The 17,243-nt window shown below is 30.9% G+C and overlaps 1 protein-coding gene and 2 long non-coding RNA genes across 5 annotated transcripts in view; 2 read left to right on the forward strand and 1 right to left on the reverse strand.

Annotated features, from left to right (window-relative positions):
* Window positions 1–16,904, reverse strand: part of LOC128167988 (uncharacterized) — a 64,153-nt gene extending 47,249 nt beyond the window's left edge. For 2 of the 3 annotated variants that reach the window (XM_052834025.1, XM_052834023.1), the window contains exon 1: window positions 16,520–16,761. The gene's annotated coding sequence lies outside the window, so the exon portion shown is untranslated. Of the gene's footprint in view, window positions 1–16,519; window positions 16,762–16,829 lie in introns of those variants that run through there. The other variant, XM_052834024.1, reaches the window with a different exon arrangement.
* On the forward strand, window positions 2,321–3,665 carry LOC128167991 (uncharacterized). Its single transcript, XR_008241281.1, has 3 exons — window positions 2,321–2,590; window positions 2,725–2,799; window positions 2,925–3,665. It is a non-coding gene; the product is annotated as an uncharacterized LOC128167991 (long non-coding RNA).
* LOC128167989 (uncharacterized) lies at window positions 3,804–5,583 on the forward strand. Its single transcript, XR_008241280.1, has 5 exons — window positions 3,804–3,876; window positions 4,097–4,166; window positions 4,294–5,015; window positions 5,156–5,305; window positions 5,443–5,583. It is a non-coding gene; the product is annotated as an uncharacterized LOC128167989 (long non-coding RNA).
* Window positions 16,905–17,243: the final 339 nt, after the last annotated feature.

The raw sequence follows: 17,243 nt of genomic DNA on the forward strand, positions 1-17,243 counted from the left end.
CAACAGAATCAGTACAAGGTCTTCCGTTGGAAACGGAAGACCTTAATGACGAAAAAAGGTTAAGTTTACAATACAATAAGTTATTAAAGTTGGTTTCTGGAAGAACAGACTTTGAAAATTTTCTTTAAAAATATTGACTATTTTTTTTACTTTTTTAATCTTTAGTTTTTAAGATCTGTGTACAAACATAGAATCTCTGTATCTTGCTTATATTCGAAGCTTAACACTCAAATATGGTTAGTAAATAGAAATTGTAAATAATTAAACACAAGAGACATGCACTATAACAAATAAAGAACACAATTTATTTTTTCGAAATGAATCGTATATATACATGTATATATACCTACATATTTCCGTCAGCGGTATCAAACTCTATTTCAACTGAATTAACTCGAGAAAATGCCGAGTATCTTAACAAAACCTATTGCATTAATATACCATTACGCAAAAGATAATGCCGAATTACCGATAGAATGAATTATATTTCAGTACTTTTTTGATACATCAGATTTTGCTTCATTTGCGCAGGTAAACAGTTAACTGTTTGATTTATCGAAGTCTCTGTTTGATTTGATACGTAAAAATCACGAAATACAGACGATAGTTCCCAGGTTATAAAGCATAAATAATGAAAACGAAACGAAAATCAAACAAGCTAACACCAACGTTATGTGTGAAAACTGTCAACGCATTGAAATATTTAGCCGCAATTTACTTCTCAAAATCGGCACCAATATATTTTGCATGTTTCAAAAATTTCCCTTCATACGCGAACTGTTGCACAACAAGCAAATTCATCATAGTCAGATCGACCCTTTTTCGTATAATGTCATGGCTGCTTTAAACAAAGAACCTCGTTTTAGAAGTATGGAATACGAGTCTTGGTAAAATGGGTATGCTAACCCGGGCCGTGGCAAAATAAAAGCCGGGGCAGATCGGCAATCGTCAATTCCAAATACGCATTATTTTGCAGCAATATTTACAGCGAATACAAATATACAGGTCCATCAAATATATAGATTAATAACTGCCAATCTTTTTTTTTTGCCCAGGCCAAGTCTTGCCTACCCATTTAACCGGATGCCGGACCCGAAGCTATTAAACTGATTGTAACACGCCTTTTCTTTATTATTATTTTCGTAATAACTCAGATTTGAAACAGAATTTTCACTAAATTTTTGCAATTTATATTTTCCTTCCTATAAGAATAATTTATGCTAAACTACGTTGAATTGGACTCAGTAGTTCTTGAGAAGAAGATTTTTTAAAATGCACCCCCCTTTTTCTACAGTTTCAAGGTTTTCTCCGCTTTGAATACAGATTGGACTTTTATTTCTGCAATTAATATTTGCCCTCCCATAAGGATGCCTTGTGCCAAATTTGGTTGAAATTGGATAAGCGGTTAGATAAGGTGAGCTTATTAGTTGTGATTTTTAATACTATTATATTGCGTACCAGTCTTCTTTACATCAGCCCCTCACTTAATTCAATCGCTCATCGACGCTTTGTGAATCGTGTCATCAAAGCTTCTGTTTCACCCGCGCGTGTGAATGCTCCAAATTACGTCGTAGGTTGATATTATTAAAAAATAAGATCTTAAAGATTATGTTACGGAGTCTATTCGGCTAATGTGTACGATGTTTAGTTTCACATTAACGTTTTGGACTCAGGATTGTATGTTTTCATTATATCAGGGCTTCTGTCATTTCTTGCAGTTGCTCTCAGAGATTAACACAATGTGTTTGGGTGAATATTCCTCAAACGCAGTCTTCAATGAAACTTTACGAAATGCGATTTGATTCCGTGTGATAAGCAGAATGTGAAATAGGAGAAAATTGAAATATTGCAAACCTTACTGATTCTACAACCCACAGATTCTCCCCAAAAACATTTTTTTCATAAGAATTATAGGTAAAGATTATAGAAGATAATCTCCCACCCTTGGGTTAGAACGTCTTCGTTTCACCCGTTCCTTACACATTAGGATATTCTTTTCATATTGTTAAAAATGTGAAAATATAGGAGAAAATAACAATATTGCTAAACCATGCCGTTTTTACAACCAACGGATTCCCTCCCCAAAAAATTGTTTATAAGATTTTATAGATGAAGATAATGGAAGAGAATCTCCCACTCTTGGGTTAGAAAGTTTCATTTCACCCCCCCCCCTCCCCCGTACACATTTGGATATTCTTTTCATAATGTTAAAAACAGCAAATTTTGTGCGCATGTTTGATACTTTAAGGTCTTGCACTACATCAGTTTTTGATGACGCAGTACACAAAAAAATACGTAGAACGTATTTCCGGGAACGGTTGTTTTTGTCGGGGACGAATTGTATAGGTACAGCTCTTTTAAAAAAGAGGAAGAAAACTATTGAAAGAGATCTTAATCTTTAAAACGTTTTTGAAAGGGAGATATTGATTACGAAAAAAAAAGAACAAAGTTAAATTGAGAGCAACAAGACGGCAATGAAATATGGACACGCCCACGGAGTCGGCAAACAGAAATGTGTGTTTACTAACTTTAGGTGACATTACGGATGGACAGCTTGAGAATATAAGTAAAGAACATTGTTATAGCAGAGGTATGATTTGTATATTAAATAAGTTTGAAATTTTAAATAATTTTAGGCACAAAGAACATTGCATTAGTTTATTATAACATTTGATACATTCAGAGAAAACCATGAAATTTACATTTTGCTAAAATTCTGTCTAGGTCTAAAACCTAAATACTTGGAACTACATGATGATGTAGATGGTCAACAAGAACATATCCAGTCTTTGTCACCAGGTAAATTAACTACTTTTGAATGCAACATGATTTTTGCAATTACTGAGTATTATGATAGACACAAAAATGAATTAAATGGCCAACTGAAATTCGATCTGACTGAATATTGATTTATATCATAGCAGATGATTGCTTTGATGACAACTATGATGCATGTCAATCATAGATTGAAAGCGAAAAAGATGAGGATGAGGAAGAAGAGGAGGGGGCTCTTGGAGGTCGCAGGATTGTAGAGTTGAGTGTTTTGGCTGCAAAATTAGATGAAGGCTGCAATAATTGCTCTACAGAGCTAAAACTTTCATCCTGTGTTGGAGAAACCAGATATGGCCTAGATATCTAAGACATTAATTAGTTTTCCTTCTATTTATAATTATCTGAATAGATGACCATATGTCATTTAATTTAAAATATATCAATCTTTAAAATTATAAGAGAGGGTAGATAACTTACAATTTCAAAATACACAAGTTGTTGAACATTTCTTTTATTATAGGCAGCCTCCTTAAAATTCATTGCAATAATTGCAATGAAATTAATAATGTACCTATTGGCAAGAGACATGGTCAAAATACATGGGATAATAATACAAAATTGGGCGCAGGCATTATATTAACTCTATTGATTGATAGATAATTGTTAAATTATAAAACATGAAAGAAAATTAATAATGGATTTCTAATATCAAATCTTGAAAAAAAATTTATTTCCATTGCAGCTGTGGTATTTTGTAGACTTGGAGTAATGACCGTTAACAATTTCCTTGCTGCTTTGAATATTCCCACTGTAACTTCTGTAACTTTTAAGAGACGAGAGAGGGAGGTTGGCAATATTTTTGAAGCTGTTGCAAATGAGACTTGTAATGAAGCCCTTGCCGAGGAGAAAAAAAGATTCAGTAGAAATGTTTTTTACTGATGTATTTCAACATATAATATTTTTTCAGTGACTTGATAGGTTAAAGATTATTTATAAATTGATACAAATTTCATCATAGATCACAAAATGCTGAAAAATTTTCCGTGTCCTTTGATGCTGGATGGCAGACCAGAGGTAGCGGTCGAAACTATGCAAGTTTGTCAGGTAACATCCATCATTCATTTTTATATTTTGCATAATTATTCAAGCATCCCAATGCTACATAAAACCTAACAGTATAGCAGTTTTTGTATTTAAAACAAAGTAGTTCCCTTAAGGGGAGATAATAAACAGTCTTGTAAGTAGGAAATACATGTACATGTATACTGTTGGATTTACTGGTATTGAAATATAGCAATAAGACAATGTGTTGTTGCTTTTGAAGGGCATGCGAGTATGATTGGAGAGAAGACAGGAAAAATTCTTTCATATGCTGTTCGGTGCAAGAAATGCAGGTAGGGCTTTTAGTGTGCTCTCTTCTCTTCTCCCCCCCCCTCTCTCTCTCTCTCTCTCTCTCTCTCTTGAATTTAGATGTAATCAGATAAAAACATGTACTGATAAATTGATTTCTTTAAAATACAGATTCTGTGATAAAGCACCAGTATCAGCAGAACTGAATAAACATGATAGTAGAAGAAATTGGGAAAAATCCTCAAAAGCAATGGAACCAGATATGGCTTTAGAAATGTTGCATGACTTAAAAGCGCGTGACTTCCATTTAAAACATCTTATAATGGATAATGACTCAACAACCTTAGCCAAGGCAAAAATGTCATTTGATCCAAATGTTCAAAAAATTTCGGATTTTAATCATACAAAAAAAATCTGGCAAGTAAACTATATGACATCAAGAAGGAGAAAAAGTATCCTCTTCTAGGTCCAAAACCCATTCAACATTTTCTAAAATGTTTTTCGTATGCTGTGAAATCCAACGAAGACACAGACACTTTAAAGAGAAATTTAGAGTTATTCCTCTCCATGTATTTGAAAACCACAAGAAATGTGAAAAAAAGTGGTGTAAATATCTACAGGACCCAGACAATTATAAACCCATAAATTTTCCATATGGAAAATATCTTTCTGGGGTGGATTTACTCAAAGATTTACAGCATCTGTTCAGTGATTTAGCTAAAAATGCAAGTAAACTTTCCAATATTGGAAGCACTCAGGCATATGAAAACTTCAACAAAATAGTGGCCTGCAAAAATCCGAATGCATTATATTACAGTGGATCTGAGAGCACATCCTTTAGAGTAGCAGCTGCTGTTGCACATCAGAATATTGGACATCTGACAATTGGAAAGGTATATCAGATGTTACATAGAATAATTACTATAGTATATATCATTATAACAGCTAGTTACAAAATAAGAAATGTATGCATGTAATATGTATATGAAATGTAATTATTGCTCTCTGTATATTTAATTTTATTTTTCATCAGGTTTACGATACTTTGATGCTCTCGCCAGGGATGCACACAAATGTACATGAAAAGGAGTGTTTCTCTAAAGAGAGAAAAAGAAAATTGCGACAAAGCACTGTTGAGTGCAAGAGACGAAGACATGAACTAAAGAAATTGAAATCAAGCCAAGTAAGTTGAATTGTTCTTATTTTTTCTTGTTAAGTGTAAAGATTTAATATCTTTTTTACAATCAATTAACATTGTTATATTTAAAACGATCCATTAGCAATGTCAAATTAACTCACATTGTAAAATTTTATCAATAGATATCAACTTCAGAAATAAAAGAAGGAACAACCTATGAATCAGGTGTTGGATTGTCTTGCTGTAATAGAAGAAATCCCAGATTGCACTCCTGCTTCCAAACCTGTTTCAGTGCCTACCCATACAGACTCAAACCTTCTTAATTTTGACTTGGAAACAACTGGACTAGGTTTGAACAATCATTTGTTTTAACAATGGGAATGACATTTCATGAATGAATCATGCAGACATATTTTACTTATATTTATATGTTCATTGCATTAAAATAATACATGTATTTTATTGTTATTGGGCACTTACAGTAAAACATAATTTTATCAGCACATGTGAACAGTTTGCTTTAAGTAACATTGCTTTTTATATATCATTTATTGTTAAAATTTAATTCAAGGAAGCATAGCTCGTATACTACATTGTAATTAATTTATTTCATATGTGATCAGCAGAAATAACAGAGCTTGCTTGCATATTTGAAGAAGAAACCTTTAATAGGTATGTTCTTCCCAAATTCTCCATTTCTGCCAAAGCAACCGCAGTTACAGGTCTCCATGTTGCTAGTGGACAATTGTTTTACCAACAAACAAAAGTGAAATCAGTTGACATTCAGACTTGTTTGACAGAGTTTAATATATGGCTGAAAAAATTTCCAAATCCTATCCTAGTTTGTCACAACGGAAAGGTATTTGATTCTGTAATTCTAATGAGATCTGTTATGCAGTATCCAGAGAGTGGACTAAAATCAACAATAGCTGGATTTGTTGACAGTCCATGTATTTAGAGAAATATTGCCAGAACAACACTACTATAAGCTACAGACACTGGTACAAGATACTATGGGACCGGCTTTCAATGCCCATTCAGCATTGGAAGATGTTAAGGCCTTACAATCTTTGGTTCTACATCATAAAGTTTCATATGAAATTATGCTGAAGCACAGTTTTGGTGTAGACTTTATTATTTCTTCCATTGAGAGCAAGAGTAAAACTAATGAATTGATTGCTACACTAGCTCCCATCTCTTCATGCATATCTCCCTACATGCTTTAAAAAATTGCCTTGTCTGGACTGTCTTATGACCATCTTAGACTTGCTATTGAAAGGGGTGGTGCTGATGGTTTAAAGATGGTTTTAGGAGAAAAGATTGAGCAGGGCAATGTTAGGGTAACAAAAAACAAAACTGTAGTTGGAAAAATTATGATCACTTTTGCTAAACCTTTTTTGATAGTTAAGGCTTGTTCTGAACATTGATTTTAATAATATATGTAGAATTTATTAATGTATACATGTTTTTTAATTTGTTCCATAAATTTTTAGATGTATTATACAATTGCAGATTTTTACATGTTTAGTGACATCGTTGAGGAAAAACACACAATTTGTAAGTATGTCGATCATGTTGGTTTGAAAAGCTTGTGATTCCATAGCGTATCAACTTGATGTTCACCATGTAAGTATTATGTGTGGTGTACTTTTTGTGTTCTTTGTGTCTGTGTCTGTAGAACATGTAGTTGCATGCAAGCTTAATATAAAATATATATCAGAACATCGTCGGCACTGTGTACAGAATATAAGTATTATTATAATTCCTATTTTTCTTTTGTATTGTCTTTTTTTCTGTTGTATTGTCCACTGCATGCATTTGTGTGTAAATTTATGTGAGTTTTTTATTAGAATAAATTTTTCTTTAATAATTTATTAACTCATATTATTGATCCTTCATTGTACAATAGTTTGCAAAGAGTACTTGCTGAAATATGTAAGTAAATTTCTTTTAATGTGTGAAGGCTATATATATATATTTATATATATTACCAGAAATTTTCAGTCATATACTTTTGATTTATATTCTAATAATTAAACAAAAAATGCAGCAAAACATCATTTCAAACAAAGTATTGAAAATAGTATGTTTTAGACATGAAAAAGTCCCATGGTGATTCAGTCCGTAAAATTAGGAAAGATAACTTTTACAAGTGGATCTTTCATACCATATTATTTTTTGAAAAATTATTTCAATTATTTGTAACATTTTTCATTTAAATTTTTTATATTGTATTCATTTTGTTACACTTCTTTACTATTTTTAACAAAATTTCTAAATTATTCATTCACAGATTAAGAAGATACACAAATAATTTTAGTAAAAATATATATGATATGAGGTGTTGTATTTTTTTAAAGTGTCTTAGGAAATGATCTATCTTTTGAAACAATTACTTCTTCTATTTTATTGACTAGGTACTGGAAATATTTTTTAAATGAAAATCACAAAAACATTAAAAAAATTATTTTAAAATACTCAAGATATTACTATCATCACATGGATATTTGATATCTGTCTAACTATTGGTATTGTAATGAAAAATGAAATAAAATTTACCGCTTTTTTGTCCCAATTCAAAACAAACTTTTTACAACTAAAATGTGATTCAAACTCCTAAATTCATTGGTTTGACAACGCCACAGTGCCACGTCAATTAGTATTTTTGAAAAAAGAATATGATATGCAACGATTAATTTCTATTTTTAATTATTGAATTTATATTACAATTATTGTTTAAAGTGAAAAAAAATCGATTTATGCTATATACAACTCTGCCTTTCAGCCCCCCCCCCTCCCCCGGCGAATCTAAAGCTTATGTGTGCATTCATAAAGAAACCTCGGTGCGCTCTCATAGATATATTCTTATTATGTTCCTCTGTTAACATCCTTTGTAGAAAAAAATATCGATTGGCGCAATTAAGTTACTTAGAATGTATATAATATCTAGAGCAATTGAAAGTTCTCGACAATCCCATTTACCTGTATTAAAACATAATAAATTAGAGTCCTTGAATTTAGTACTAGTAGTATACATGTAGATATTTTTTTAGCCAAAAATGCTTTAGAATTATCTTGTTTTTGCTGTTTTTTCGGTGCATTGATGATGTTGAGAATGTTTGATACATAGTATGACATGTACATGGTCCATTGGCTTACACTTTTTAGACATAATAGCAATAACGTGACAATAAAATTAAAGTCCAGAACAACTTGGTTTGTTTACATGTGTAATTCCGGCTGAGTTTTAACGACATGTAAAATGATATGTGATGACTTAAAATGTGTGAAACCTCCCGCATGATTAAATTTTATATATTTCGTCATATTATTGTTTCCACAACCAAATTGTAAATTATCTTTTTGAGTCATTGCATTACTTTTAAAAAAGTGTCGATCGTAAATCTTTTTTGTCGCCCCGTAGCTGCAACGGAAGACCTACTCGTTGATTTGCAACGAATTTTGCTCTAGTTTATTTAATTTCCCAAATGTTCTAGGTTTGATCTATGTTCCAACCTGACACACTATAGTCACAAATCCAAGGGCCGTACAATTCACAATTTGGGTAGAAGCTTCTATTCTTATCATATTAACGTACTTATTTAACAGCAATTATTTGACTTCTAGACATAGAAAAGGCATTTAAATTACATTTTCAGAGTTATCCAAAAAATATTAGCAATAGGGAATGAAGACCATTTATATCATTTTTATGTTTTCTTTTACCATATTGGTTAAACTAAACTAATCGTGATGTTTTCAGGAAAACAACCTGAATATATCTAAATGATAACATAGGAGAGACGACACACGACGGCAACAACGGACAAAATAAAAGAGAGAGAGTCCTACAGAAAAACAAGATTAACATAAAGAATTTTCAATCAAAATTGATCACTTTAACAGAAAATATGTAAACATTTTATAGATAATGTAAATGGAAACGAAAAGAGTGTTAGGTATATAAGCATATCATTTTTACAAAAACATGTTTGGATTTGTTTTCTGTGGGGTTTTTCCTTGTTAAATTGACTCAGAATAGCTATCGTTTAACGATAAGAAATGCAAAGTGCCTACTGTTTACAAATACTTAGAATGGTAGGTAATACTGGAATGTGTTATTTGTGAAAACGTCAATAACTTTAAATTGATGATAAAAAATCGATAAGAAAAATATGTTTTTGCCTTATACGGACATTTTATTTCTTTATGTATAATACTAGACTTTGACCCGTGCGTGCACAGGTTGACATTGCATATGATATCGGACATTTATGAAATAGAAGCATCGACACACCGTATTGTTGACATTTACATAACCAAGCTTTAAGTCTACAATAAAGTTATTAATTTCAATACACTCTGCTTACTTATAATAATCTAAATGTGTCTCGGGAAAGGCCCTCACCACAGTTAAAATGCCTCCCATATACCTGTAATGAAGCAAAACAAAATGCAGAATCGCTCCGAAACGATTTTGGAGAAAATTGATGAAGCGGCATTGAAAATAACAGAATATTCATAACAAACCATTTTGAGACTGCAAATACCTTTTATATAACAATCTAATTCATATTAATAAAGAATTCAACACTTTTTCACTCACTTCGAATTTGCACACCATGTTGACATTCGGAACTCTCGAGATTTTTCATATTAAATGCAAACTAACTTAGAGTCATCTCCCGTATTTCCTTTGATGAACAGAATATATTACAAATTTTCAATGAAAATTGACACGTATTTGTAATATCGTTTTTTTGAGTTTGTCCATGCAAATGTGATATTATGGAACAATAAACGAAAGAGCCTCCCGTAATTTAGCGTGAATGTTATGTGCATGCACAAGACTATAAGGTCCAAAAAATCCAGATGATTTCCGGATTTTTAAAAGGATTTATTATCGAAGCTTGGTTGAGAAAAAATAAAAACAAATTGGAAATCGTCAAGTACCAATGATGTTTACAATATATAAAACAAAAGACAGTACTCTTCCGATTTCTCGGTATTTAAGTTCAAAAATTTAAGTCTATTTTTTAATATAAAAGTATAGATATATTCCATAAATGACTGCAAAGTTATTTAATTTTTAGTCATTTGAACAGATATATTGGTGGGTGGGGTTTTTTTGGATTATCGACAAATTTGACTGTTTTAAAAAACGAGTTTTTTTATAGAGAGATCTTATATAGAATGTTTCACCTTCTGTTTGATCAATGCTCACTGTAAATACTTTAATAACATCTTGAATACATCAATTCTTAAAGTGAAAGTCGGGCTATATCGATTTTTGACATGTTTTAGAAATAGATCAACCTTCTTTTATTTTCAAAAGCTCATAGAATATCTCAATTGTAGTGTGTCGACATCAATGAATAAAATGCCATTATTAACCTTATTTGAACATATATTTTTATAAAATACTAGACTTTGACCCGTGCGTGCATGGGTTGACATTGCATATCGGACATTTACGAAATAGGTACATCGACACACCTTATTATTGACATTTACACAACAAAGCTATAATCCTACAATAATGCTATTAATTTCACTACACTTTCCTTAGTTTGAATAATCTGTGTCTCGGGAAAGGCCCTCACCACAGTTAGAATGCCTCCCTTATGCCCGTAATGTAGCAGAAAATAGCAGAATTTTGGAGAAAGTTAATGAAGTTGCCTGAAAATAACAGTCAAATTCATCTCAACAAACCTTTTTGAGACTGCAAATACCTTTCAACTAAAAATTTTAATCTGTAGAATGGGAGAATTCAACACCTTTTCACCAACGTACACGTATTTTCTTTGTAAAACTGGGTCCGTAAGACATTATTCATTTTTACGATAAAACATATTCTATCTTCACTCTCCTAACAAATATAATGTAACTTTTTTGCATGTAATCAATTTTTTTCATCTCGAAGACAAAAGTAAGTACTTAGTTGAAATGTATAATTGTTATTTTATACTTTCTCTCATAAGAAATCATTAAATGTATATGAACAAAATATATAGCAAAAGTCCAATGAAAATTTACCCGTGTTTGTATTATCATTTCTGAGTTTATTCATGCAGATGTGTTATTGTGGAAACATAAACTAAAGATCCCGTTAGCGTGAATGTATTGCGCAAGCGCAAGATTGTAAATCCAAAAAATCCAGGTGATTTCCGGGATTTTTTGAGGAATTTTCGTTGATTATTAATTAGCGAAGATTAACTGAGAAATAATAAAAACAAAATAGTAATCTTCAAGTACCGATGATGTTTACAATATATAAAACAAAAGACAGTATTCTTCCAATTTCTTGGTATTAAAGACCAAAAATTTGAGTCTATTATTTTAATATAGTAGTATAGATTACATTTTTCAAAAGATGCGTTTTCGAAATTTGATATTACAATGTGTTTTAATTGAATTGCATTTTCGAAAACTGATAATACTATGCTTTTTTTATTTTTATTGAATTTCAGTTTGATGTATATATAAATTTCAATAAAGTAAGCAAATATTGATATTACCTTCTGTTCTCCAAAAGATTTTGGCTTCTATTCTGGTTGAGAGCACATCAACAAGTAAACTATACCACTGATAATAGGCTATAAAGTCTGAGTTTAAGTAGATAGTGCGTATACATAAGGTTATCGTTTTATAACTGATTAGAGACTTGTACATGCATGTTATATGATCAACGTAGATAAAGTCTGGGTGGTATGTAATTTAACTTTAAAAAATTGATAACGGGAACATTTCTGTCATGTGTAATAAAACAACTTTAACCTAAATAACAGGAAAATTTTAAACTCACCATAATTCTGGCGGTTTCTGCGAGTTACAAAATTTGGGGGGAAAACGTGAATGAGTCATTGATAAGATAAGATAATAAATAAAAATAAGATAATAAAAAAATGAAATAAAACAAAGCTTGAAAGCTTCGGCGATTGGTTTTCGGATAAGCTTGGCGATGAATTAGAATATATTTATTTTTTAAAGAGCACAGACAATAAAAATGATCATGAAACAAAGACAGTAACAATGAGTTTACAAACTCAGTAAACCTAAAGAAGTTGCTAATATAGTGATGATATCTTCCAAATATAAGAAAAATCGTGAAACAGAATAAAGAATAGTGCATACACGGAATTGTAAACATACACAACATGTTACATTGAGCTTTTTCCATATAAAGCATTGGTAAATATCCAAATATCGGAGTTTTACCACTGTACCGAGTGGAGTTTGGATTCTAGACCGAAGAATATAAAAATTGTTTAACATGCCGACGGTTGCACGATATAAGTATTAAACCACTAACAAGGGCTAAAACAGTTTCAGAATTTACAAGCCTCTCAGGAATATCTTATTTTTAGAGTAAACAGAATGGCAATTAACTCGTAAATTTACAAATGAATACGCAAATGAACCCTTTATTTATGGGATAAGAATAACTAATCTTTACTTAACTTTTAAGGATATATATTGGGCACGATTAAACTAAATACTACGAGAAAAAACTTTGATTCATACTAAGTATTTGGAAAAGACGAAATCTTACAAATTTGGAAAATGTACAATCAATAATAATTTAGCTATTTCATAGATATTGTACAATGCCTTTATTTTACAGAATCCAGATGTTGACTTTTTCAAATGTTAAATATAAATTTAAATAATGTCAAATGATAAAATATAATTGGTAATATTGAACAGGATGATATGATAATTGATGTTGAGAGCATATGACTAAATGCGGTATTATCCGTTTCTAGGGCTAAAAGTGAAGTTCTATAGAGTGCTTTAAAATTAAGGTTGAAGTAAAGATCGTAATGAAATTAGGTATATAAAAGTTTATCATCCCAGTGACGTCAAAATGTAAAAAAGAAGTTAAAATGATTGTCTTATTCTGATAATTCAATGGTTGGAGCAAAATATGGGTGTATTGGCTCAAATACCATTTTTATCTATGGTGTGTATACACATGAAAACAAACCCATATGTTAAAATCGCGCTTGAGCAGACCGGTGATCTATACTTCCCAAGACAAAATACGCAGGAAAACCAAAAAACCCTTGAAGCGGCATCAGGCGACATAACACTCCGGGGCTTTCCTGTCACCTCGGCGCAAATATTCTGGTATGTCGCCCTCCCTTGAAGCCATGGGACATATGTATGATAAATTACATCTTTACAATGTTTCATGAATATTTAATTTTGATACGGTGCTCTTTAAAAATTTGCTAAAATTAGGTGTCGGTATTTGATCATATCAAAGGTATCATGGATAGATAGAAAAAAATCAATTTTGGTCTTTGATATTATGAAGGCAAATGAGTGTAAGTCTAATACTGTAAACGTATTACACGTGGCTGTGTTTTTGACTTACGCTCATTTGCCTTCATAATATCAAAGACCAAAATGTTACGCTGCTGTAAAATACTACTGATTGTTCTGTGTGTAATTCTTTCTACATTTAGTATTTCAGACTTTGTAATTTTCTGAAATGCTTAAACATTCCCAATTCTATGGAACAAACAATTTGATGTGTTTTATTATTTTTACTATGTATGAATGTAAGATAAAATGACAATTAAACGACAAGATTATGCCATAATAAAACCTGTTGTTATTATGTCGAAATGATATTTATCACGATGATGATTGTTATTTGTAGACGCAAAAGTTAATATATAATGATGTAGTTGAAATTAAATTCTATTAATATTAATAATTGTTTAGTTAATGTCAAATTTAAGAACTTATAACTACCTAAATTTTGGTATAAGACTTAAGAGAAGATGTTCAGAAACTATAATTTAATTAAACCCAATAAATAATTATTGTGTAATGTATTAAACATCTACTTTTATTTCCAATAAATTAGCCTGCAATAGCAAAAATGCTTTGGCAGATCCAAGTCAGTGGGAGTTTGCATCAAATATATACTTATCATGAAAAAAAAATTACGTATAGAATGAATAGATTTCCCGTTAAATTCTTTAGATCATTAATTGAAAAAAATGACAAATGTTGAATTAAAAAAAAACTTCAATCAGAACAAATATCTTTCTTGACAAAAAGTTGGAAGACGAAGAAAAAAAAAGTTGACTGAGAGAAAAGACAAAACAAATCACAAGGACTTTGATTTTAAGCGTGCTAAAATAAAATCGTATACATTTTCGGAGAAAGGAGAAGACATATGATAATTATGCGCAGAAGGACATTTTAAACTAATACCATCAGTACAAAACTCGTACACATCGTATTGGAGTAAATTGTTGTTCGCCTTTAAAATAAAAGAATAAAAATTTACGCATAAAACGAAGCCGTTGCACCGGGAAGGATCCCTCCCTATCCCATTTTTTTTTTAAACCAGGTCTTTCTCTAAAACACTTTTCATGGACAATGTTAAAAATTATATAAATATGTGAACAATATTTACAATGTTAATGAATACAAAAACAATGAACCATATATAAGTATAACTTTAAACAAAATCACTTAAGAATTTGTCTGTTGAAGTGTTCTCCCTCTTTGAATTGACTCAGAAGAGTTTAGTTTAACGATAAGAAATGCGAAGTACGAACTGTTTATATATACTTAGAGTGTTTGGTAATAATGTAATGCGTTATTGGCGTATAAAGCAAAAAAATTTATATCAAAAAGAGAAAATCGATGAGAAACATATCTTTCAGCCACATATATACGGACATTTTATTTCTTAATGTATAATATACAACACTGCAAAGTTATTTAATGTTTAGTGATGTGAACAGCTATACATATCTTTTCATTATAAGCAATTGCAACTGTTAAAAAATATCTTTATGGAAAAAAGTAATATTGAATATTTTACATGCTGTTGATCCATGGGCATTGCACATATTGAATAATTTTATTTTTAACTGAAAGTTTTGTTATTTATATCGACATGAAATATTACTTTTAAGAAAAATTAAAAAGTTCAACTTTTACTATTAAAAGCTAATAGTGTATCAATATAATTAAATAGAATGTCATGGTTTAGGCTTATTTAGAAATATATTCTAAATATATTACATTTTACAAAAAAATGTGTATTCGATAATTAATCATTCAATGCATTTTTCAGTTGCTTTGATAATTTCGGTTTTATGTAAAATTATAGAGAAAAATAATAAAACAAGTCAATAATGATATAACCTTTCTGTTCTCCAAAAGACTTTGGCTTCTATTCTGGTTGAGAGCACATAAACAAGTAAAGTATAACACTGATAATACGCTACAAAGTCTAAGTTTTAGTAGATAGCGCGTATATATAAGGTTATCGTTTTATGACTGATTAGAAACTTGTACATGTATGTTATATAATCAATGTAAATACAGTCTGGGTAGTATGTGTTTTGTGTGTCACAAAATGGGGGAGGGAGAGGTGAATGGGTAACAGAACTTGATATTCATAACTGGTCAATTTCTTCGATACAAAATCTTATTAAAAAGTTTCGGTGGTTAAAGTGGTAATTGTTGTTAAATAATATATCTAGATCATCCTTATCAAAGCTTCCGATTCCTTCGTTCTTCGTGTTTACAATATGCAACCAAAAAGGGGGTTATGATTTCATAAGAGCATTACTTTTTGAAAATACATACATGATAGTGCTATCGTATGTGCGTCTAGCTTTTGGCTGGTGTCAACTCAGCAGGTCTGTGTGTTTGATCTCTTTAAATGTTATCCTGTGAGGGAGAGGATACAGAGATACAGCTTTGGAGGCTCTGTATTTCAATGTTGTACATGTATGATACGTGAATGTCAGCGCAGGATTATTATTGACTCTTTGTGTGTGATGCAATAAAAACAGATAATTGACGCACAGGTTACTCGCTGCTAGTGTGGAAACAACTGGTGGTGTGTGATTTGGTGTTAAGGTCATGTGTTTTGTACATGTTATAGTGTAGGACAATACTGTCATTTATTCACACATATTGAGTATTCTGATCAAACAATATTTCTTTTTATCAACGTTACACAACTTCATTCCTTTTTTTTTATCTTCAATAAATTATCTACATATAAGAAATTTTGTCAGCATCTGTTTTTATTTTTTTTATTTGTCTTCAAGTACCTAATTTTATTACATTCTGGCATTTAAAAAAATGAATTATTTAAAAACTAACGTAAATGGTTTTATTCGTATTAAAGGTGTTTCCATTCTGTACGGGGTTTTAATACTGGGTTACGTTTCAACAGTATTTTCTAGGTTATTGCAAACCATTGTTTTCTCTTACCTTTATTTTCTGAAAACTCCAACTCTATATTTGTGTCCTCACTGAATGTAATACGGGTAAGTTGTTGCCGGCGTCTTTATTGGGGTAATCGTTAAAAGTTCTTGATGCTTAAAATCATGGAGCTTTTTCAGGATGCGCTGAAAGAGATAAGGTTGTCTTTATGTACTCTAGTTTTAAACTTCAAACATACAAATATACACACTTCAATAATCTGGGAGATATAAAACCTATCTTATCATATTATTCCCCCCTCTACAAAACAAAAAGGGAAAAAAAAAACCTTGCCACTTAGTAATGAAATTTCATGTACCAGATATTCTATATTCTATATTCAGCTAAGCTTAAGATAATATAAGGAAATACAAGAACACCAGGTGAACAACCAATGTCGCTTTATGGCATAACGGTTTAAAAATTAAAACAATTATAGGCCTTATCAAGACGTTCAGAAAATAATACGGAAATAATACGGAAAATCAGAAGGAAACATTTCAATCAAATATTTTTAAATGAATTACATAGGGAAGTAACGTAGTATAAAGAGAGTCTACTTGCTTGAAGCCAAGATCTAATGCTCTGAGGATATTTTGTTGTATATATGATACATATACAAATTGTTTGGACAAAACTTTTTACAGCTTACAAGGTCTTTACCACAAAATCTAATAAAGGAAAGATGCCCACAGGTTAATGAAATTCATATATTCTTTTTTAGTGATATGTG

The sequence above is a fragment of the Crassostrea angulata genome, chromosome 10 (genome assembly GCF_025612915.1).
Source record: "Crassostrea angulata isolate pt1a10 chromosome 10, ASM2561291v2, whole genome shotgun sequence".
NCBI lineage: Eukaryota > Metazoa > Mollusca > Bivalvia > Ostreida > Ostreidae > Magallana > Magallana angulata.